Source organism: Salvelinus alpinus, chromosome 8, assembly GCF_045679555.1.
Source record: "Salvelinus alpinus chromosome 8, SLU_Salpinus.1, whole genome shotgun sequence".
Lineage (NCBI taxonomy): Eukaryota > Metazoa > Chordata > Actinopteri > Salmoniformes > Salmonidae > Salvelinus > Salvelinus alpinus.
This window is the reverse complement of record NC_092093.1, coordinates 52,437,292-52,461,623: the sequence shown is the minus strand read 5'-3', so window position 1 is coordinate 52,461,623 and position 24,332 is coordinate 52,437,292. Positions and strand designations below refer to the sequence as shown.

Here is a 24,332-nt window from a genome sequence, read left to right as displayed (position 1 = left end):
TCCCTCATTCCCCTCCCTCTCTCTCCCCTGTCTCTCTCTCTCACTCCCTCATTCCCCTCCCTCTCTCTCCCATGTCTCTCTCTCTCACTCCCTCATTCCCCTCCCTCTCTCTCCCCTGTCTCTCTCTCTCACTCCCTCATTCCCCTCCCTCTCTCCTGTCTGTCTCTCACTCCCTCGGTCCCCTCCCTCTATCTCCCCCCAATCTTCCTTTCAGGTTATGGTGCTTGGGGGTTTTCTCTGCTCCCGTATCTCCTGTAGTGTCTCTCTCCTCCACTCTACTCTGTCCTTGTCCCAGCCTCCTGGCACAGCCTCCGTCCAACACCCAGTAGCCAGCCTACAGAGAGCTGTGATTGGTTAGGGGGGAGTGGGACTGGACTAGAGTAGGCTGGGTTTGCAGGCAGGCAGGCGTGTCTCTGCTCTACTCTGAGGCTCTGCCTCTCTGCGGCTCTGCCTCTCTGCATGTCTCAACAGATGGTGGAGGTTAGAGAGAGTCATCACATCACAGAGAGGTTGTCTTCTCCTTCCTCCAGAGGAGATGTGGTCCACCTCTCTTCTCTGTAACCAGCAGCAAGACCACAACCCACCAAAAACCCAGAACTCTACATCGGATTTACTGGTCCGGCACTGCGCTCTCCTGACTTCCAGGTACTGTCTAACTTTCTGTCTCTTTCTGTCTCTTTCTGTCTCTTTCTGTCTCTCTTTCTTTTCACTCTTTTCCAGGTTTCTTTCTGCTGCTAAAAGGTGAGATACATCTAGTTTTCAGTATAGTCTAGTAGTGAGATTAGAGGTGAGATTAATCTAGTTTTCAGTATAGTCTAGTAGAGAGATTAGAGGTGAGATTAATCTAGTTTTCAGTATAGTCTAGTAGTGAGATTAGAGGTGAGATTAATCTAGTTTTCAGTATAGTCTAGTAGTGAGATTAGAGGTGAGATTAATCTAGTTTTCAGTATAGTCTAGTAGTGAGATTAGAGGTGAGATCAATCTAGTTTTCAGTATAGTTTAGTAGAGAGATTAGAGGTGAGATTAATCTAGTTTTCAGTATAGTCTAGTAGTGAGATTAGAGGTGAGATTAATCTAGTTTTCAGTATAGTCTAGTAGTGAGATTAGAGGTGAGATTAATCTAGTTTTCAGTATAGTTTAGTAGAGAGATTAGAGGTGAGATTAATCTAGTTTTCAGTATAGTCTAGTAGTGAGATTAGAGGTGAGATTAATCTAGTTTTCAGTATAGTCTAGTAGAGAGATTAGAGGTGAGATTAATCTAGTTTTCAGTATAGTCTAGTAGAGAGATTAGAGGTGAGATTAATCTAGTTTTCAATATAGTCTAGTAGTGAGATTAGAGGTGAGATTAATCTAGTTTTCAATATAGTCTAGTAGTGAGACTAGATTATAGTCTAGTAGTGAGACTAGATTATAGTCTAGTAGTGAGACTAGATTATAGTCTAGTAGTGAGACTATACACCTCTGTCTCTGTTCGCAGTGATTTATGGAAACATGAGCTGAGAGACAGAGTTGTTTCACATGCGCTCAACTCAGCACAGTACTTCAGTGTGTGTGTGTGTGTGTGTGTGTGTGTGTGTGTGTGTGTGTGTGTGTGTGTGTGTGTGTGTGTGTGTGTGTGTGTGTGTGTGTGTGTACACCACCACTTTAGAGTTTTTCCTCTGAACGACAGGAATTCCCTCAGTCACAACATTTCTCAATGCTCAACGATTAAAACGTTGGAACGCCGGAGCAACATTCCATTATGGAATATTGATGTGTCCCTTCATCATAAACACTGCATGGCTTCATTCAGGTTCATTCAGGTTCATTCAGGTTCATTCAGGTTCATTATGGAGTGTTTGTCCCTTTATCCCTAAATACTGCATTACTTCATTCAGGTTCATTCAGGTTCATTCAGGTTCATTCAGGTTCATTATGGAGTGTTTGTCCCTTTATCCCTAAATACTGCATTACTTCATTCAGGTTCATTCAGGTTCATTCAGGTTCATTCAGGTTCATTATGGAGTGTTTGTCCCTTTATCCCTAAATACTGCATGGCTTCATTCAGGTTCATTCAGGTTCATTATGGAGTGTTTGTCCCTTTATCCCTAAATAATGCATTGCTTCATTCAGGTTCATTCAGGTTCATTATGGAGTTTTTGAATTGAAAGTAGAAATATAATTGTTCAGAAATCATGCTGTCTGTCTCTTATCTTCTTCCTAGATGTTTGATCGGCCCAAATCAGGGAGTTCAACTGACATTTCCCATGCCTCCTAGGGACAGAGCGCCGATTCTATTGGTGGCCAGCAGATAGGAGAAACAAAGAGCTCTTACCACCTGATCAATAGTATCATTCCATCTCCACACTGGTACCATACTGCATCGTAGGAGGGTGCTGTTGCTTTCAACTGATTTGGGGGGGGAAAGGATCAATTGATTTGGGGGGGGAAAGAATCAATTGATTTGGGGGAAAAGGATCAATTGATTTGGGGGGCAAAAGGATCAATTGATTTGGGGGAAAAGGATCAATTGATTTGGGGAAAAGGATCAACTGATTTGGGGGGCAAAAGGATCAATTGATTTGGGGGAAAAGGATCAATTGATTTGGGGGGCAAAAGGATCAATTGATTTGGGGGAAAAGGATCAACTGATTTGGGGGAAAAGGATCAATTGATTTTGGAGGAAAAGGATCAATTGATTTGGGGGGCAAAAGGATCAATTGATTTGGGGGGGCAAAAGATCAATTGATCGTTTGTCCAATGTTGCATTGGTTGGTTCAAGGAAATAACTCTTGCTGAAATATAGTCTCAATCTGATCTTGGTCTGAGATCTGATCCTGGTATGAGATCTGATCCTGGTCTGAGATCTGATCCTGGTCTGAGATCTGATCCTGGTCTGAGATCTGATCCTGGTCTGAGATCTGATCCTGGTCTGAGATCTGTGTCCGTATCAGCTATCTGATAACATACGTGTAGTGTATAGATCTGTAGTGTCAGAGGTGGTGTTTTTTTCCATTTGTGACAAGTATGTATTTTACGTAACACAACAGGAGTAATTTTGACAAGTTTTGTCTCATCCGCACGTTGTTGTGTTTGATTTAGTAGATTATTTTCTTAACCCTACACTGGTTACTGTTTTGTATTGTTTGGGATTTTTGTTGACTAGATTATATGAACTCGGGCAAAATGAGAAAATAAATGCATGTATTTTCCCAGCCTTAAAAAAATCACCGTGGGAGTTTTAACACAACACACCCACAGACTCTATCAGACCTACACACTATCAGCACAGTGTAGACGTTGATACCTGTGCTATTTGGATCGTCTTCCTGACTGACTGTTGCTGCATCCCAAATTGCACCCTATTCAGTGCCTACGGCCATGGTCAAAAGTAGAGCGCTGTGAATAATGTATCCTTTGGGACGTTAGCTGACTGTCAGAGAGAGAGAGAGAGCTACAGCAGAATGTCCTCCTCACTTCTGCCATTTAACTCCACTAAAGTGAGAAAGGAGACTTTTTTGCTAACGGAAAGGTAATTTGATGTGTCGTTGTCGGCGCCGGTCGGTGCAACAATAGTAGGCTTTGGATGAATCTTAATGTTACATTCTGTCACGTCCGTTATAAGGAGTGGACCAAGATGCAGCGTGGTATGTTTCCATCTCTTTTAATAGGAAGAGAAAAACTCAAAGAACAAAAACAATAAAGCGAACAAACGAACCGTGAAGCTAATAATAGTGAACACAGGCAACTATACATAGTCAAGATCCCACAAATCACAATGGGGAAATGGCTGCCTAAATATGATCCCCAATCAAAGACAACGATAAACAGCTGCCTCTGATTGGGAACCACACCAGGCCAACATAGATATATAATTCCCCTAGATAACCCACACTTAATCACACCCCGACCTAACCATTATAGAGAATAAACAGCTTTCTATGGTCAGGGCGTGACACATTCAAATCTCCCTACTATCACATCTAAGCCAATAAGATAGATAGAAATGTACTAATCAATTTTGATTGGAGGTACACAACGCACTCCCCGCCCATTACCGAAAACCACAAACCGGATTGTTAACTGCTGTTAGCATTAAGAGAAAAACTACAAAAAAATGTTTGCCCCGATCTAGCTCAATATCTAGGCTTCGGATAAGAAAGAGACTACAGCGTCCATAAAGTGTCCGTTAGAATTATCGCCTTTCGGAAAGAATACGTTTGTAAAGGGCAACAGTTTTGATTAAATTAATAATTTATTGCTGTTACGTGGTGAATAAGAACCAACTAACTTTTTAAGTAGCATTTTTGCCAACGCTAACATCTTTTTCAGCCGAATCTCAGAGTTGTATCAAAAACCCAGGCCCAGCAATTCTGTTGCTCAGCAACTCAACAACATCAATCTGACGTTAATCAATAAAAGCATTCAGATAATTGTCCGACATGAAAAAAAAAATGGGTCTGTTGCTATTAGTGAGCTGTTCCGGTTTGATAAGCCAATGAATGTGGATTTGTTTAGATTAGCTAATTAAGATTTGTTTCAGAGAGCCACTTTCTTTCTCTGTTGGTTGGCGTGTTGTCGTCAGTATTGTAGTAGTACTACAGAGTGTATATGTGTTGGGTGGCCTGTTGTCGTCAGTATTGTAGTAGTACTACAGAGTGTATATGTGTTGGGTGGCCTGTTGTCGTCAGTATTGTAGTAGTACTACAGAGTGTATATGTGTTGGGTGGCCTGTTGTCGTCAGTATTGTAGTAGTACTACAGAGTGTATATGTGTTGGTTGGCCTGTTGTTATCAGTATTGTAGTAGTACTACAGAGTGTATATGTGTTGGTTGGCCTGTTGTTATCAGTATTGTAGTAGTACTACAGAGTGTATATGTGTTGGTTGGCTTGTTGTTATCAGTATTGTAGTAGTACTACAGAGTGTATATGTGTTGGTTGGATTGTTGTCATCAGTATTGTAGTAGTACTACAGAGTGTATATGTGTTGGTTGGATTGTTGTCATCAGTATTGTAGTAGTACTACAGAGTGTATATGTGTTGGTTGGCCTGTTGTCATCAGTATTGTAGTAGTACTACAGAGTGTATATGTGCATCTAAACACAGGTAAAGGTTTCTTGTGTTTTTAGGAGCACAGCTTGAGGGAAATGTGAACAGAATGTGGGTGTGCTCACACACACACACACACACACGCACGCACGCACGCACACACACACACACACACAGAGAAACACAGACACACACAAACTCTGCAGTCGTCTATTTTGGTCGCAGAGAGTTCACAATAGCACCCACAAGTCTTTGCACCATCCCTCTCTAGAGCGAGAGAGGTAATTTCAGGCAAATAACTCACCCACCTGCTCTGAGTGTGCGCATCTTATGTTATGCTAGTATTTATGGTCACTCTTCACCTCTCTCTTCTCAGCCATGATGAGCGGTTGTGAAGGACTGTGTCCTGCGTTTTCACCTCCCTCATACAACTTACAGTCCTGTCCATTCACTGAGCTTATGGCTGATTATATTCACATGGGATCTTTGCTTTGTTGCAGTGAGTGAGAGTGAATGGGAGGGAAAAACCAAGAGAGAGAGAAGTCCTTTTCTGTGTCCTTTGTTGAAGTGTTGCTGCACGTGGATGCGGCATGGGAGAGAGAGGGGGAAGAGGGGAGAGAGAGGGGGAAGAGGAGGAGAGAGAGGGGGAAGAGGAGGAGAGAGAGGGGGAAGAGGGGAGAGAGAGGGGGAAGGAGAGGAGAGAGAGGGGGAAGAGGGGAGAGAGAGGGGGAAGGAGAGGAGAGAGAGGGGGAAGAGGGGAGAGAGAGGGGGAAGGAGAGGAGAGAGAGGGGGAAGAGGAGGAGAGAGAGGGGGAAGAGGAGGAGAGAGAGGGGGAAGAGGAGTAGAGAGAGGGGGAAGAGGAGGAGAGAGAGGAGGAACAGGAGGAGAGAGAGGGGGAAGAGGAGGAGAGAGAGGGAGAAGAGGAGGAGAGAGAGGAGGAACAGGAGGAGAGAGAGGGGGAAGAGGAGGAGAGAGAGGGGGAAGAGGAGGAGAGAGAGGGAAGAGGAGGAGAGAGAGGAGGAACAGGAGGAGAGAGAGGGGGAAGAGGAGGAGAGAGAGGGGGAAGAGGAGGAGAGAGAAATGGGGAAGAAGAGGAGAGAGAGGGGGAAGAAGAGGAGACAGGGGGGAAGAACCAGAGAGAGAGGCCTCTTAGGAGTGCTTGGTTTGGGCTCCATTATTATATAGGTTTGCACAAGACACGGACACTAACACACACACGCTATCACAAACACACACACACACGCTATCACAAACACACAAACGCTATCACAAACACACACACACACAAACTAACTAACAAAAACAGCCAAATGGTTGTGCACACACACACTCCCCCCCAGAGGGCTGCAGTGTCCTCGTCTTGACATCCCTGTTGTCCCTGAATCCGCTCCCTGGGAAGCAGCAGTCTGTTTCTGATTGTAAAGAGAAATGGCCTGCCTGTATCACTTACCGTCAGAATGCACATCTAGCCACTGTTGCACTGTCATGACAAAAAAACATTTATTGAATCGAATGTTGAATTGAGAGAGTGAGAGAGAAAGAGAGGGAGAGATGAAGTGAGAGACACAGAGAGAGAGAGAGAGACAGAGAGAGAGAGAAAGAGAGGGAGAGATGAAGTGAGAGACACAGAGAGAGAGAGAGAGACAGAGAGAGAGAGAAAGAGAGGGAGAGATGAAGTAAGAGACACAGAGAGAGAGAGAGAGAGAGAGAGAGAGAGAGAGAGAGAGAGAGAGAGAGAGAGAGAGAGAGAGAGAGAGAGAAAGAAAGAGAGAGCAGAGAGAGAGAGAGCAGAGAGAGAGAGAGAGAGAGAGAGAGAGAGAGAGAGAGAGAGAGAGAGAGAGAGAGAGAGAGAGGTGATGGCTGAGTGCTGTGTTCATCACCCCAGTCCCGTCTATTGCCACCTCCTCTCTCTCTCTCTCTCTCTCTGCCTCTCTCTCTCTGCCTCTCTCTCTCTCTCTCTCTCTGCCTCTCTCTCTCTGCCTCTCTCTCTCTCTCTCCCTCTCCCTCTCCCTCTCCCTCTCCCTCTCTCTCTGCCTCTGCCTCTGCCTCTGCCTCTGCCTCTCTCCCTTCCTCCCTAATACACACAAAAGAAAACAAACAGCAACAAATAAGAATTTACATCTAAAAGGGCTCATGTGTATGGCGGGATCTACTGTCTCTATTATATTATTATAGACTGCTTTTGACCAGAGCCCTATAGTGGACTAAATAGGGAATAAAGTCCCCATGTTGGCATGCATACTCAATGTGGGTCCTTTCTTATACCTGTATCCATGAATAACCTGCTCTAAGGAGAATGCAAGCCTGCCTATTTTCACTGACTACACAGGTGGATGATGCACTCACACACTGATGAAGTCAACACCAGGTCCCATCCTTAAGCCAACAACTGTTCCTTATACCTTCTCTATCTTTCTCTGCCTCCTTGTCACAACGAAAAGCCCAGTACGTGAAAGAGGAGTTTATGTGTTATAAGACTTGTGACACACTTCTCAATTCAGTGATCAATGAAGAAACATTCATCCCTGGGAATATTGAACTGGGTAAAGCTCTCTCTCTCTCTCTCTTGTTCTCAACTAGCTTACCTGGTTAAATAAAGGTGAAATAAACAATTTAAAAATCTAAATATTAGAATCAACTTTGGCAGCGATTACAGCACTATATTTTTCTGGGTTCATCTCTAAAATCTTTGCACACTTAGATTGTAGATTATAATTTTTTTTAAATGTTCAAGTTCTGTCATGTTGGTTGTTGATCACCGGTGTCTCCGTTCAAAACAGACTGAACTAAGATCTTAGTTCTATTCGGTTTATTTTTATCGTAACACTTTGTATTCAGTACAGAAAGATCATTTATTTTCCACGTGTTTTGCAGTTCTACTTTAGTGGCTTGTTTGCAAACAGGCTTACTTCTCTTCTTCTCTGTACAGGCTTCTTTTCTGTCATTTATACACATCAGACCAACAAATATTTCTATTTGACAAAGGAATCATTGCAAAACTCTCAATTACCTCAACTAACCGGTGCCCCCGCACATTGCCTCTGTACCGGTTACCCCCCTGTATAAAGCCTCGCTATTGTTATTTTACTTTAATTATATGTAAATATTTTTTTTTACTTATCACATTTTTTTCTTAAAACTTCATAAAGCATTATTGGTTAAGGGCTTGTAAGTAAAGCATTTCACTGTAAGGTCTACACCTGTTGTATTCAGCATTTCACTGTAAGGTTTACACCTGTTGTATTCGGCGCATGTGACAAATACCATGTGATTGGATTTGATTGGTATGATCCCTTTTTCTTAGGTCCCAGTCTTTGGAACGTAGTTTTTTCTATTATATTATGACGTCATAATGACTACATCTGACTGCTTCTTCAGAGGAGATTTCGCTCCTGCAGACAGTGAGTCACGTGATGTCACGTTCCTGACCTATTTATGTTAGTTTGTTGTATGTGTTAGTTGGTCAGGACGTGAGTTTGGGTGGGCATTCTATGTTGTCTGTTTCTATGTTGGTTTAAGGGTTGCCTGGTATGGCTCTCAATTAGAGGCAGGTGTTTGGCGTTCCTCTAATTGAGAGTCATATTTAGGTAGGTTGTTTCACAGTGTTCGTTGTGGGCTCCTCATCAGAAGAGGAGTAGCATGGATTTGACCAACGTGCAGCGGGTTTTGAATACATCATGAAACTTTATTTACAAGACAAAACTAAACACACGAAGAACACTTGAATATTTTACAAAACAACAAAACGAAGAAGACAGACCTGAACGAGAGTACTTACATAAAACACGAAGAACGCGCGGACAGGGAAAACAGACTACACAAAAACCGAACAAACGCTACAGTCCCGTGTGGTACACCGACAAGGACACAGGAGACAACCACCCACAACGAACACTGTGAAACAACCTACCTAAATATGACTCTCAATTAGAGGAACGCCAAACACCTGCCTCTAATTGAGAGCCATACCAGGCAACCCTTAAACCAACATAGAAACAGACAACATAGAATGCCCACCCAAACTCACGTCCTGACCAACTAACACATACAACAAACTAACATAAATAGGTCAGGAACGTGACACGTGACCCTGGCTCGCTGTATAAAGCAGGCAGACAGGCTTTGAGACATTCAGTTACCATTTTGATTGTGTGCAAGTGCATATGTATGTTTCAGAGTCGTGTACATACACTTTTCCACAGTTACAACATTTTACATTACATTTTAGTCATTTAGCAGACGCTCAACCTCCCGGTTGCGGCCGGCTGCGACAGAGCCTGGGCGTGAACCCAGAGACTCTGGTGGCGCAGCTAGCACTGCGATGCAGTGCCCTAGACCACTGCGCCACCCGGGAGATCTCCAGTAGACAGTGTTAGCTATCTAAACTTACCTAGATACAGACTAATCTCCCAGTAGACAGTGTTAGCTATATAAACTTACCTAGATACAGGCTAAGCTCCCAGTAGACAGTGTTAGCTATATAAACTTACCTAGATACAGGCTAAGCTCCCAGTTGACAGTGTTAGCTATATAAACTTACCTAGATACAGGCTAAGCTCCCAGTAGACAGTGTTAGCTATATAAACTTACCTAGTTACAGGCTAACCTCCTAGTAGACAGTGTTAGCTATCTAAACTTACCTAGATACAGGCTAACCTTCCAGTAGACAGTGTTAGCTATATAAACTTACCTAGATACAGGCTAACCTCCCAGTAGACAATGTTAGCTATATAAACTTACCTAGATACAGGCTAAGCTCCCAGTAGACAATGTTAGCTATCTACACTTACCTAGATACAGGCTAACCTCCTAGTAGACAGTGTTAGCTATCTAAACTTACCTAGTTACAGACTAATCTCCCAGTAGACAGTGTTAGCTATATAAACTTACCTAGTTACAGACTAACCTCCCAGTAGACAGTGTTAGCTATCTAAACTACCTAGATACAAGCTAACCTCCCAGTAGACAATGTTAGCTATCTAAACTACCTAGATACAGGCTAACCTCCCATTAGACAATGTTAGCTATCTAAACTTACCTAGTTACAGACTAACCTCCCAGTAGACAGTGTTAGCTATCTAAACTACCTAGATACAGACTAATCTCCCAGTAGACAGTGTTAGCTATCTAAACTAAGCAAGATAAAGGTTAAACTTTAGGAGCAAAACATCGGTCTTAGGTCGCCATGGCAACCTTTGACAAACCTACAACAACTTATGATGCTGCCCTTCACCTACACAGTCTCTTGCTCGTCCCAACAAGATAGTTTGGCGGATACTACAGATATCTGGGGGCTTTCTCCAGGACGCCCTGGTGGTCACATATCATCAGGAGGCCGTGATGACACTCTTGAAAGGTTTAAAGAGAGATTTCCAGGAAGCTTCTTCTTTCTATATGTAAAACAAATATGTCAAATATTTTAAAACATATGTGCATGCATATATATATATATATAGCAAAGAAAGACCCCTCCTTTGCCTCCATAACAACCTGAATTCTCCGGGGTGATCAAACATTTCTCATTTGGTATCAAGGGATTTAACGTGGGCCAGGAAAACATTCCCCACACAGTTACACCACCAGCCTGTACCGTTGACCCCAGGCAGGATGGGGCCATGGACTCATGCTGGTTATGCCAAGGCAGAGAGAGAGCGATAGAGAGACCAGAGCGAGCCAGGAGCATAGGAGAAAGTATAGATTAGACAGAAATACATGATGCAGAGATGCAGAGAAACAAAAGACAATTATAACGTGAGAGAGAATCTCCTATTTCAAATCAAATCAAATGTATTTATTTAGCCCTTCGTACATCAGCTAATATCTCGAAGTGCTGTACAGAAACCCAGCCTAAAACCCCAAACAGCATGCAATTCAGGTCTAGAAGCACGGTGGCAAGGAAAAACTCCCTAGAAAGGCCAAAACCTAGGAAGAAACCTAGAGAGGAACCAGGCTATGAGTGGTGGCCAGTCCTCTTCTGGCTGTGCCGGGTGGAGATTTGGCTATGAACACACGTTCCCATATTTCAGCACTGCCCTGATAACACCGGTCCCATATTTTCTCCAAATGTTGCTCTAATCCTGCAGGGAAATGTAGCTGGGTGGACGCCACCGGGCCTGGTACACTGAGGAGAGCCTGTGTAAGGAGAAAGCCCAGGGTGCCCTTATTAGGCAAGGGCCAGAGGGAGGTAGGCCTAAGTGCCCAGAAAGACTGGTCCAACATCTCCCACACTGTTCCCCCGCCCAGGGGCACACTACAAAGCAGGATCAACCAACTCTGATTAAATATAAACATAAATAACTTTTGATTTTCTGGATCCTTAAGAAAGCTAAACTTAGATATGTGTTTATTGGTTGTTGAATCAGTTAGACCATCCCCATGTCAAGCTAGTCTTTCCAAAACAAATGTTATGTTTTCAGAATATTTAGGATAGTTACCTGGCTAACTCATTGATTCTGTGATATACCCCTCAGATCTTTGAAAACTATAAATCAACAGATATTTGGATTTAACAACAGCTGGCGCACAATCTCTAAATATTAAAGAAGACTTTATAGAGGTTCTGCTATATTAGCTGTCTATTTACCACCATAAACCGATGCTGGCACTAATAACTAAACAAGAAAATGCTCATCCAGAGGCGGTGCTCCTAGTGGCGATTTTAATGCGTGAGAATGCTGTTCATTGACTACAGCTCAGCATTTCAACACCATAGTACCCTCCAAGCTCATCACTAAGCTAATCACCCTGGGACTAAACGTCTCCCTCTGCAACTGGATCCTGGACTTCCTGACCGGACGGCCCCAGGTGGTGAGGGTAAGGCAACAACACATCCGCCACGCTGACCCTCAACACGGGGGCCCCTCAGGGGTGTGTGCTTAGTCCCCTCCTGTACTCCCTGTTCAACCACGACTGTGTGGCCGTGCACAACTCCAACACCATCATTAAGTTTTCCATCGACATGACGGTAGGCCTGATCACCCCGACGACAATGATGCCAGGACAACAACCTCTCCCTCAACGTCAGCGAGACAAAGGAGCTGTTTGTGGACTACAGAAAGCGGATCGTGGAGCGGGTCGAAAGCTTGATGTTCCTTGGTTCGTATTACTAAGGATCTATCATGGTCTACACATTACACACCTGTGAAGAGGGCATGACAACGCCTCTTCCCCCTCAGGAGGCTGACAGATCCTCAAAAAGTTCTACAGCTGCACCATTGAGAGCACCTTGACTGGCTGCATCACCGCCTGGTATGGCAACTTCTTGGCATCCGACCGCAAGGTGCTACAGAGCGTAATGTGTACAGCCCAGCATATCACTGAGGCCAAGCTCCCTGCCATCCAGGACCTCTACACCAGGTGGTGTCAGAGGAAGGCCCTAAAAATTGTCAAAGACTCCAGCCACCAAAGTCATAGACTGTTCTCTTTGCTACCTCACGGCAAGCGGTACCGATGCACAAGTCTGAAACCAACAGGACCCTGAACAGCTTCTACCCCCAAGCCATAAGACTGCTAAATAGTTAACCAAATATACTGACAAAAATAGAAATGCAACATGTAAAGAGTTGGTACCATGTTTCATGAGCTGAAATAAAAGATCCCAGAAATGTTCCATACACACAAAAAGCTTATTTGTCTCAAATGTTGTGCACACATTAGTTTACATCTCTGTTAGTGAACATTTCTCCTTTGTCAAGATAATCCATCCACCTGACAGGTGTGGCATATCAAGAAGCTGATTTAACAGCATGACCATTACACAGGTGCACCTTGTGCTGTCTGTAATGAAGCCCTTTTGTGGGGAAAAACTCATTCTGATTGGCTGAGCCTGACTCCCCCAGTGGGTGGGCCTAATTCCCAAATGGGTGGGCCTATGCCCTCCCAGGCCCACCCATGGCTGCACCCCTGCCCAGGCATGTGAAATCCATAGATTAGAGCCTAATGAATTTATTTAAATGACTCACTTCCTTGTATGAACTGTAACTCATTAAAAACCTTTGATTGTTGCATGTTGCATTTATATTTTTGTTCAGTACTGGACTATCTGCATTGACCCTTTTTACACAAACTTTTTTAACTCATCACATATGCTACTGTTTATTGTCTGTCCCTTTAATCCGAGTTATACACTATATATACAAAAGTATGTGGACACCACTTCAAATGAGTGGATTTGACTATTTCAGCCAAACCCGTGGCTGACAGGTGTATAAAATTGAGCACACAGCCATGCAATCTCCATAGACATACATTGGCAGTAGAAGGGTCTTACTGAAGAGCTCAGTGACATTCAACGTGGGACCGTCATAGGATGCCACCTTTTGAACAAGTCAGTTCGTCAAATTTCTGCCCTGTTAGAGATGCCCTCGTCAACTGCAAGTGCTGTTATTGTGAAGTGGAAATGTCTAGGAGCAACAACGGCTCAGTCGGGAAGTGGTAGGCCACACAAGCTCACAGAACGGGACCGCCGACTGCTGAAGCGCATAAAAATCATCTGTCCTCAGTTGCAACACTTCCTACCGAGTTCCAGACTGCCTCTGGAAGCAACGTCAGCACAATAACTGTTCGTCGGGAGGCTTCAAGAAATGAATTTCCATGGCTGAGCAGCCACACACAAGCCTAAGGTCACCATGTGCAATGCCAAGCGTCGGCTGGAGGGGTGTAAAGCTCGTCGCCATTGGAGCAGTGGAAACGTGTTCTCTGGAGTGATGAATCACGCTTCACCAACTGGTAGTCCAACGGACCAATCTGGGTTTGGCACGTCATGGGAATTTTCAGATGGGTTAAACAGAAACTGAAATTTGGACTGCAGGTCTATAACCTCTCAGATAGTATTAACTCCTGCAGAATTAAGCATTTCTTGCAATAAATTACACACCAAATGTAGGCAAAATTTGGACTTGGGAACAGGAGTGGAGAAATATGATTTCTTTCTTTCAGCATCGTGAGAGAATATGAATGAACAGTTAGATGCCGTCTGTGTAGAGGTGCTATCTTTATCAGCGTCTTAAATGCTGATAGTATTTCAACCACAGGAGGTTGGTGGCACCTTAATTTGGAAGGACAGACTCATGGCTCGTGGTAATGGCTGGAGCGGAAAATGTGGAATGGCAACAAATACATCAAACACAAATACATCCATGTGGTTGATGCCATTCCGTTTGCGCCGTTCCAGACATTATTATGAGCCGTCCTCCCCTCAGCAGCCTCCACTGATTTCAACCACATAAAATATGAATCGTAACCTAAATCTTATTAGAAACATGTTGGGTCATTTTCAAAGCTTTCTATTTCCTCACAAAAATCACAGTCAAACTGATGTCATTTGAAAATTTTCCAAAGAACATCTTTCCAGTTTTATTTTTAATAATTGCATTTTCACCCCGGTCCCTAAACTTCTTTACTCTGTGAATGAAGCAGAGAAGACAGAGAACTGTACCTATGGCAACTAAATTGAAGCAAGTCATTCTATCGATTTGTGACATTATTCGAGTGAGCAAGGGTTTATCTACTCTTCTAGGGCAATATATAATGACAGAAGAGAAACTACAGTACACGTACAGTGGCAAGAAAAAGTATGTGAACCCTTTGGAATTATCTGGATTTTTGCATAAATTAGTCATTACATTCGAACTGATCTTCATCTAAGTCACAACAACAGACAAACACAGTGTGCATAAACTAATAACACATACACTATTGTATTTGTCTTGTCTATATTGAATACATCATTTCTAATTGTAGGTTGAAAAAAGTATGTGAACCCAAAAGGCTAATGCCTTCTCCAAAGCTAATTGGAGTCAGTTAACCTGGAGTCCAATCAATGAGATTGGAGATGTTGGTTAGAGCTGCCCTGCCCTATTAAAAAGAACATTCACAAAATTTGAGTTTGCTATTCACAAGAAGTATTGCCTGAGTTGAACCATGCCTCGAACAGAATAGATCTCAGAAGACCTGAGATTAAGAAATGTTGACTTGCATAAAGCTGGATGGGTTACAAAAATATCTCTAAAAGCCTTGATGTTCATCAGTCCACGGTAAGACAAATTGTCTATAAATGGAGAAAGTTCAGCACTGTTGTTACTCTCCCTAGGTGTGGCCGTCCTGCAAAGATGACTGCAAGAGCACAGCGCAGAATGCTCAATGAGGTTAAGAAGAATCATAGAGTGTCAGCTAAAGACTTACAGATATCTCTGGAACATGCTAACATCTCTGTTGACGAGTCTACGATACGTAAAACACTAAACAAGAATGGTGTTCATAGGAGGACACCACAGAAGCCACTGCTGTCCAAAAAAAAACATGCTGCATGTCTGAAGTTCGCAAAAGAGCACCTGGATGTTCCACAGCGCTACTGGAAAAATATTCTGTGGACAGATGAAACTACAATTAAGTTGCTTGGAAGGAACACACAACACTATGTGTGGTGAAAAAAAGGCACAGCACACCAACATCAAAACCTCATCCCAACTGTAAAGTATGGTGGAGGGAGCATCATGGTTTGGGGCTGCCTTTGCTGCCACAGCTTGCTATCATCAACAGAAAAACGAATTCCCAAGTTTATCAAGACATTTTTCAGGAGAATGTAAGGCTATCTGTCCGCCAATTGAAGCTCAACAGAAGTTTGGTGATGCAACAAGACAACGACCCAAAACACAGAAGTAAATCAACAACAGAATGGCTTCAACAGAAGAAAATACACCTTCTGGAGTGGCCCAGTCAGAGTCCTGACCCTCAAACCGATTGAGATGCTGTGGCATGACCTCAAGAGAGCGGTTCACACCAGACATCCTAAGAATAGTGCTGAACTGGAACAGTTTTGTAAAGCGGAATGGTCCAAAATTCCTCCTGACCGTTGTGCAGGTCTGATCTACAACCACAGAAAACATTTGGTTGAGGTTATTGCTGCCAAAGGAGGGTCAACCAGTTATTAAATCCAAGGGTTCACATACTTTTTCCACCCTGCACTGTGAATGGTAACACGGTGTGTTCAATAAAGACATGAAAACGTATAATTGTTTGTGTGTTATTAGTTTAAGCAGACTGTGTTTGTCTATTGTTGTGACTTAGATGAAGATCAGATCTAATTTTATGACCAATTTATGCAGAAGTCCAAGTATTTCCAAAGGGTTCACATACTTTTTTTTGCCACTGAATCTAATTTAGACAAGATGAGCAACAAATAGCCTACCAAAATGTCGGAAATTATAAGCAGAAACGCATGTAAATCAGGCAAACTCCTGCACCCCCTGTCAAAACAAATGTTACGTCATCTCTAACTTCCGGCAGCATATTTTCTATATTGGCGGGCATCAGAGTTTCACTTTATCACATACTGTCGGGCAGTTGCGGATGGGTTATTAGCAATTGAGGGCGGGTGTGGGTAAACAAACAGCACCACTACACTACACCCTATATACTATTGTAATTAAGCAATCAGGCCCAATGGGGTGTGGTATATGGCCAATATACCACGGCTAAGGGCTGCTCTTATGCACAACGCAAAGCGGAGTGCCTGGATACAGCCCTTAGCCGTGGTATATTGGCCATATACTGTACCACTAACACCCGAGGTGCCTTATTGCTATTATAAACTGGTTACCAACGTAATAAGAATAGTAAAAATAAACGTTTTTTCATACCCGTTTTTAAAGTCTGGTATATCACGGCTTTCAACCAATCAGCATTCAGGGCTCGAATCACCCAGTCTATAACAGGCAATAGGATGCCGTTTGGGAAGCAGACCCATGTTTTCCCTCAAAGTCCACTGTCCTGATCATCAGAACTCGTCAACCTTCTAGAATTGGAACCCTCCATCCATTGTGTTTATTGTGTTGCTGAACATGAGAAGTTACGTTCTGTTGGGGGGAGCAGTTCTGTGTGGAGGTTCAAACCTAAACCAGATGCCTTCTGGGACCCTGAGGTAAATCAGTCACATATAAAAGGACCTGGTCGTTAGGGACAATGGCCATGTTAAAGCACCTCAAATCTCCCTTCTCTACTCTCTCTCTCTCTTTGAGTTGCTTTCTCCTCTCTCTCTCTCTCTCTCTCTCTCTCTCTCTCTCTCTCTCTCTCTCCCATTCACCCTGGTCCCTCCTCACTATCTATGTCTCTCTCTCTCTCTCTCTCTCTCTCTCTCTCTCTCTCTCTCTCTCTCTCTCTCTCTCTCTCTCTTTCTCTCTCTCTCTCTCTCTCTCTCTCTCTCTCTCTCTCTCTCTCCCATTCACCCTGGTCCCTCCTCACTATCTATGTCTCTCTCTCTCTCTCTCTCTCTCTCTCTCTCTCTCTCTCTCTCTCTCTCTCTCTCTCTCTCAATTCAATTCAATTCAAGGGGCTTTATTGGCATGGGAAACATGTGTTAACATTGCCAAAGCAAGTGAGGTAGGTAATATACAAAAGTCAAATAAACAATAAAAATGAACAGTAAACATTACACACACAGAAGTTTCAAAACAATAAAGACATTACAAATGTCATATTATATATATGCAGTGTTGTAACAATGTACAAATGGTTAAAGCACACAAGTTAAAATAAATAAACATAAATATGGGTTGTATTTACAGTGGTGTTTGTTCTTCACTGGTTGCCCTTTTCTTGTGGCAACAGGTCACAAATCTTGCTGCTGTGATGGCACACTGTGGAATTTCACCCAGTAGATATGGGAGTTTATCAAAATTGGATTTGTTTTCGAATTCTTTGTGGATCTGTGTAATCTGAGGGAAATATGTGTCTCTAATATGGTCATACATTGGGCAGGAGGTTAGGAAGTGCAGCTCAGTTTCCACCTCATTTTGTGGGCAGTGTGCACATAGCCTGTCTTCTCTTGAGAGCCATGTCTGCCTACGGCGGCCTTTCTCAATAGCAAGGCTATGCTCACTGAGTCTGTACATAGTCAAAGCTTTCCTTAAGTTTGGGTCAGTCACAGTGGTCAGGTATTCTGCCACTGTGTACTCTCTGTTTAGGGCCAAATAGCATTCTAGTTTGCTCTGTTTTTTTGTTAATTCTTTCCAATGTGTCAAGTAATTATCTTTTTGTTTTCTCATGATTTGGTTGGGTCTAATTGTGCTGTTGTCCTGGGGCTCTGTGGGGTGTGTTTGTGTTTGTGAACAGAGCCCTAGGACCAGCTTGCTTAGGGGACTCTTCTCCAGGTTCATCTCTCTGTAGGTGATGGCTTTGTTATGGAAGGTTTGGGAATCGCTTCCTTTTAGGTGGTTGTAGAATTTAACGGCTCTTTTCTGGATTTTGATAATTAGTGGGTATCGGCCTAATTCTGCTCTGCATGCATTATTTGGTGTTCTACGTTGTACACGGAGGATATTTTTGCAGAATTCTGCATGCAGAGTCTCAATTTGGTGTTTGTCCCATTTTGTGAAATCTTGGTTGGTGAGCGGACCCCAGACCTCACAACCATAAAGGGCAATGGGCTCTATGACTGATTCAAGTATTTTTAGCCAGATCCTAATTGGTATGTTGAAATTTATGTTCCTTTTGATGGCATAGAAGGCCCTTCTTGCCTTGTCTCTCAGATCGTTCACAGCTTTGTGGAAGTTACCTGTGGTGCTGATGTTTAGGCCGAGGTATGTATAGTTTTTTGTGTGCTCTAGGGCAACGGTGTCTAGATGGAATTTGTGGTCCTGGTGACTGGACCTTTTTTGGAACACCATTATTTTGGTCTTACTGAGATTTACTGTCAGGGCCCAGGTCTGACAGAATCTGTGCAGAAGATCTAGGTGCTGCAAGGCCCTTCTTGCCTTGTCTCTCAGATCGTTCACAGCTTTGTGGAAGTTACCTGTGGTGCTGATGTTTAGGCCGAGGTATGTATAGTTTTTTGTGTGCTCTAGGGCAACGGTGTCTAGATGGAATTTGTGTGTTTGTGTTTGTGAACAGAGCCCTAGGACCAGCTTGCTTAGGGGACTCTTCTCCAGGTTCATCTCTCTGTAGGTGATGGCTTTGTTATGGAAGGTTTGGGAATCGCTTCCTTTTAGGTGGTTGTAGAATTTAACGGCTCTTTTCTGGATTTTGATAATTAGTGGGTATCGGCCTAATTCTGCTCTGCATGCATTATTTGGTGTTCTACGTTGTACACGGAGGATATTTTTGCAGAATTCTGCTCTCTCTCTCTCTCTCTCTCTCTCTCTCTCTCTCTCCCATTCACCCTGGTCCCTCAATCATCAACACCCTGGTCCCCCAAGCTATTGTTTACATGCATTGGACCGACAAATGCAGGGCAAGAGATGTGACTGAAATTTTGCGGGTGGGTAGAGAACGAGAGAGGGTGGAGGAGGAGGCTTGGCTGGGTATCTTGTTATAACATGCATTATCTGAATTAGGTCTACAGAATTATATCTAGGAGAAGTGGCTTCTGTGGAGGAACTTTGAATGTCCTTTGAGCGAGCTAGCTAGCTTGTGTTTGCAGAGGGGCACCAGAATTAAAAACACGTCTTACCTTTTAGTAGTTAATAAATCCAATGTGAAACGTGATTACTTTAGTATCCTTAACTAGCATTGAAAAAGGGACTCCATTATTCTCTAATTAAAAACCTCTCTCCCTAATTTCTGAATCACACTTGTAATGTCAGTGGTCTACAGTAACCTATGCTTAGGAGTGGGAGGGGCTACAGTAACCTATGCTTAGGAGTGGGAGGGGCTACAGTAACCTATGCTTAGGAGTGGGAGGGGCTACAGTAACCTATGCTTAGGAGTAGGAGGGGCTACAGTAACCTATGCTTAGGAGTGGGAGGGGCTACAGTAACCTATGCTTAGGAGTGGGAGGGGCTACAGTAACCTATGCTTAGGAGTGGGAGGGGCTACAGTAACCTATGCTTAGGAGTGGGAGGGGCTACAGTAACCTATGCTTAGGAGTGGGAGGGGCTACAGTAACCTATGCTTAGGAGTGGGAGGGGCTACAGTAACCTATGCTTAGGAGTGGGAGGGGCTACAGTAACCTATGCTTAGGAGTGGGAGGGGCTACAGTAACCTATGCTTAGGAGTGGGAGGGGCTACAGTAACCTATGCTTAGGAGTGGGAGGGGCTACAGTAACCTATGCTTAGGAGTGGGAGGGGCTACAGTAACCTATGCTTAGGAGTGGGAGGGGCTACAGTAACCTATGCTTAGGAGTGGGAGGGGCTACAGTAACCTATGCTTAGGAGTGGGAGGGGCTACAGTAACCTATGCTTAGGAGTGGGAGGGGCTACAGTAACCTATGCTTAGGAGTGGGAGGGGCTACAGTAACCTATGCTTAGGAGTGGGAGGGGCTACAGTAACCTATGCTTAGGAGTGGGAGGGGCTACAGTAACCTATGCTTAGGAGTGGGAGGGGCTACAGTAACCTATGCTTAGGAGTGGGAGGGGCTACAGTAACCTATGCTTAGGAGTGAGAGGGGCAGGTTTATAGGTATATTGCCTACACACACACTGTCAGATCTCCAGCTGGCAGGCAGACACTGAAATACATTTCTGAGTGACAGAGGGAGGGCTTTGCATAAGCGCTTTGTTGTGTTTTTTTAAAACTGGCACATAGAAGAACGTTATTAACCAATTCCCATGCTTTTAAAATAATTGTTCTGTTCCAGAACAGTATATAGATCACTTTCGTTCACGGTTCTGATTCTGTTCCTTGAAAAATGTCCCTGTTTTCTCCTCCCTCAACCAGTTCCAACCACTGCCTCTAATGCAGGGTTAGTAGTGAAGGGATAGTGGGTGAAATAATAAGAAATTACCGTCATTAAAGGAAATATTGTCATGGTGTTGAGGTGTGTTAAATGTCTCCTAGCCTGTGTCCCAATTGGCTCCTTAAATGGCACACTGTGCCCATAGGGCTCTGCTAACAAGTAGTGCACTTTATAGGGAATAGAGTGCCGTTTGGGACGAGGACCCAGTGTTGATGGCCATTAATCTGAAAATTGCACATTTTTGCCTCCATCTGGCAGCTGTGGGACTGACTGAGGACTCCATAGTGCCCTTTTTGTCTTGGTCGACTTTGAACCTCCGGCCCTCCGGGCCATTTTCTTCTCCGGACCGGCTGGTCCGTCCCTTATATTGTTCCCCCTGCAGCCAGCTGAGCCCCTGATGAGTACAGTAAAGGAGTAATTTAAAGTGTCATTAGTGGGGCTTATCCTCAGAAACAATGAGGAAGCAGAAACAATATGCTCTGTAGTAGTCTGACTGGTTAACTGTGGTATAGAAGACCTCTTGTTATCCACATATCTATAGAAGGCTGTTTGTGCCGGGGAAGATAATGGGTTTTGACCCTCTTGCTAAGTCAAAGGGTCTTTGGTCTTCAGTTGGTATTTGGTCGTTTGGAGACCCTTAAGTCTGTCACTCCCCCTTCCACTTGCAGAGCATTTCTTAGCGGCAAATTAAATGACAATGTTCTCAGGTTTAGAATACATCCTGGAGGTTGTCCTTAACCGTGTCCCAAATGGCAACGTATTCCCTTTATAGTGCACTACTATGACCATGACCCATAGGGTATTAGTGCACTACAAAGGCAGTAGGGTGTCATAAGGGACTCTGATAATTATCTCTGCTATGAGGTAACCTTCCATTGTTACTGAATATACCTCAAGGCTAAGTGGTGGTGAGGTGACACACCGTAGCGTGTTCACATACTGCTTTGTAAACTCTGTATTCACAGAAAAGGCTTTTAGTGTAACAAAAAAAAAGGAGAAGGTGTTTGATGTCTGTTAAATTCAAGTTGATTAAAGCAGTAAATTATTTGGATGCTCCTTAAAAAAAGTCCAGAGAAGTATAAAGTTATTTCTGACACTGGTTTAATATTGTGTTGTTTTCTCTCTACTTGTCAACCTTTGAGAAAAGTGTAACATTTACAAACAACTCAGATATTTCAGTTTTTACCCATTTCTTCTGCTGCATCTCTCTCTCTCAATATATATATATATATATATAGTATATAGTATAGAGATATATATAGTATATATGTACTAAGTCTGTACATAGTCAAAGATTTCCTTCATTTTGGGTCAGTCACAGTGTTCAGGTACTCTGCCACTGTGTACTCTCTGTTTAGGGCCAAATAGCATTTTAGTTTGCTACATTTTTTGTTAATTCTTTCTAATATGTCAAGTAATTAACTTTTTGTTTGCTCATGATTTGGTTGGGTCTCATTGTGTTGCTGTCCTGGGGCTCTGTGGGGTCTGTTTGTGTTTGTGAACAGAGCCCCAGGACCAGCTTGCTTAGGAGACTCTTCTCCAGGTTCGTCTCTCTGTAGGTGATGGCTTTGTTATGGAAGGTTTGGGGATCGCTTCCTTTTAGGTGGTTGTAGAATTTAACGTCTCTTTTCTGGATTTTGATAATTAGCGGGTATCGGCCTAATTCTGCTCTGCATTATTTGGTGTTTTACGTTGTACACAGAGGATATATTAGCAGAATTCTGCATGCAGAATCTCAATTTGGTGTTTGTCCCATTGTGTGAAATTTTGGTTGGTGAGCGGACCCCAGACCTCACAACCATAAATGGAAATGGGTTCTACAGCTGATTCAAGTATTTTTAGCCAGATCCTAATTGGTATGTTGAATTCTATGTTCCTTTTGGTGGCGTAGAATGCCCTTCTTGCCTTGTCTCTCAGATCGTTCACAGCTTTGTGGAAGTTACCTGTGGCGCTGACGTTTAGGCCGAGGTATGTATAGTTTTTTGTGTGCTCTAGGGCAACGGTGTCTAGATGGAATTTGTATTTGTTGTCCTGGCAACTGGACCTTTCTTGGAACACCATTATTTTGGTCTTACTGGGATTTACTGTCAGCGCCCAGGTCTGACAGAATCTGTTCAGAAGATCTAGGTGCTGCTGTAGGCCCTCCTTGGTTGTGGACAAATGCACCGGAGCAAAGAGTAGACATTTGACTTCAGATTCTAGTAGGGTGAGGCCTGGTGCTGCAGACTGTTCTAGTGCCCTTGCCAATTCGTTGATATATATGTTGAAGAGGGTGGGGCTTAAGCTGCATCCCTGTCTCACCCCCCGGCCGTGTGGAAAGAAATGTGTGTTTTCTGCCAATTTTAACCGCACACTTGTTGTTTGTATACATTGATTTTATAATGTTTTTCCCCCAACACCACTCTCCATCAATTTGTATAGCAGACCCTCATGCCAAATTGAGTTGAAAGCTTTTTTTAAATATAAAAAAAACATGAGAAGATTTTGCCTTTGTTTTGGTTTGTTTGTTCATCAATTAGGGTGAGCAGGGTGAATACGTGGTCTGTCGTACGTTAATTTGGTAAAAAGCCAATTTGACATTTGCTCAGTACATTGTTTTCATTGAGGAAATGTACGAGTCTGCTGTTAATGATAATGCAGAGGATTTTCCCAAGATTGCTGTTGACGCATATCCCTCGGTAGTTATTGGGGTAAAATCTGTCTCCACTTTTGTGAATTGGAGAGATCAGTCCTTGGTTCCACATATTGGGGAAGATGCCAGAGCTGAGGATGATTGTTTCAGTATGATATGTTAGATAAAGGAATAAAGACAGACACCAATGTCAAGTTCAATAGCCTTGTTAAGCCTTGTACAAATCCCTACGCGTGGAGTCTGGGGAACAGTCCAGCTAGTCGAATACCTATCAACTAGACTCCGTAACAATGATGTTAAAGAGTTTAAGTTTAGCCAATTGGAATTTATGGTCTGTATATTTTATCATTTCATTGAGGATACCATCAACACCACAGCCCTTTTTGGGTTGGAGGGTTTGTATTTTGTCCTGTAATTCATTCAAAGTAATTGGAGAATCCAGTGGGTTCTGGTAGTCTTTAACAGTTGATTCTAAGATTTGCATTTAATCATGTACAGTTGAAGTCGGAAGTTTACATACACCTTAGCCAAATACATTTCAACTCAGTTTTTCACAATTCTTGACATTTAATCCTAGTAAAAATTCCCTGTCTTTGGTCAGTTAGGATCACCACTTTATTTAAAAAATGTGAAATGTCAGAATAATAGTAGAGAGAATGATTTATTTCAGCTTTTATTTCTTTCATCACATTCCCAGTGGGTCAGAAGTTTACATACACTCAATTAGCATTTGGTAGCATTGCCTTTAAATTGTTTAACTTGGGTCAAACATTTCAGGTAGCCTTCCATAAGCTTCCCACAATAAGTTGGGTGGATTTTGACCCATTTCTCCTGACAGAGCTGGTGTAACTGAGTCAGGTTTGTAGGCCTCTTTGCTCGCACACGCTTTTTCAGCTCCGCACACACATTTTCTATGGGATTGAGGTCAGGGCTTTGTGATGGCCACTCCAATACCTTGACTTTGTTGTCTGTAAGCCATTTTGCCACAACTTTGGAAGTTT

The 24,332-nt window shown here is 43.2% G+C and overlaps 1 protein-coding gene across 1 annotated transcript in view; it reads left to right on the top strand.

Moving 5' to 3' along the window:
* The first annotated feature begins 413 nt into the window (after window positions 1–413).
* The window catches only part of LOC139583261 (extracellular sulfatase Sulf-1-like), a 117,977-nt gene continuing 94,058 nt past the window's right edge, over window positions 414–24,332 (top strand). Inside the window, exon 1 of the mRNA XM_071414139.1 lies at window positions 414–645. The gene's annotated coding sequence lies outside the window, so the exon portion shown is untranslated. The remainder of the gene's footprint in view (window positions 646–24,332) is intronic.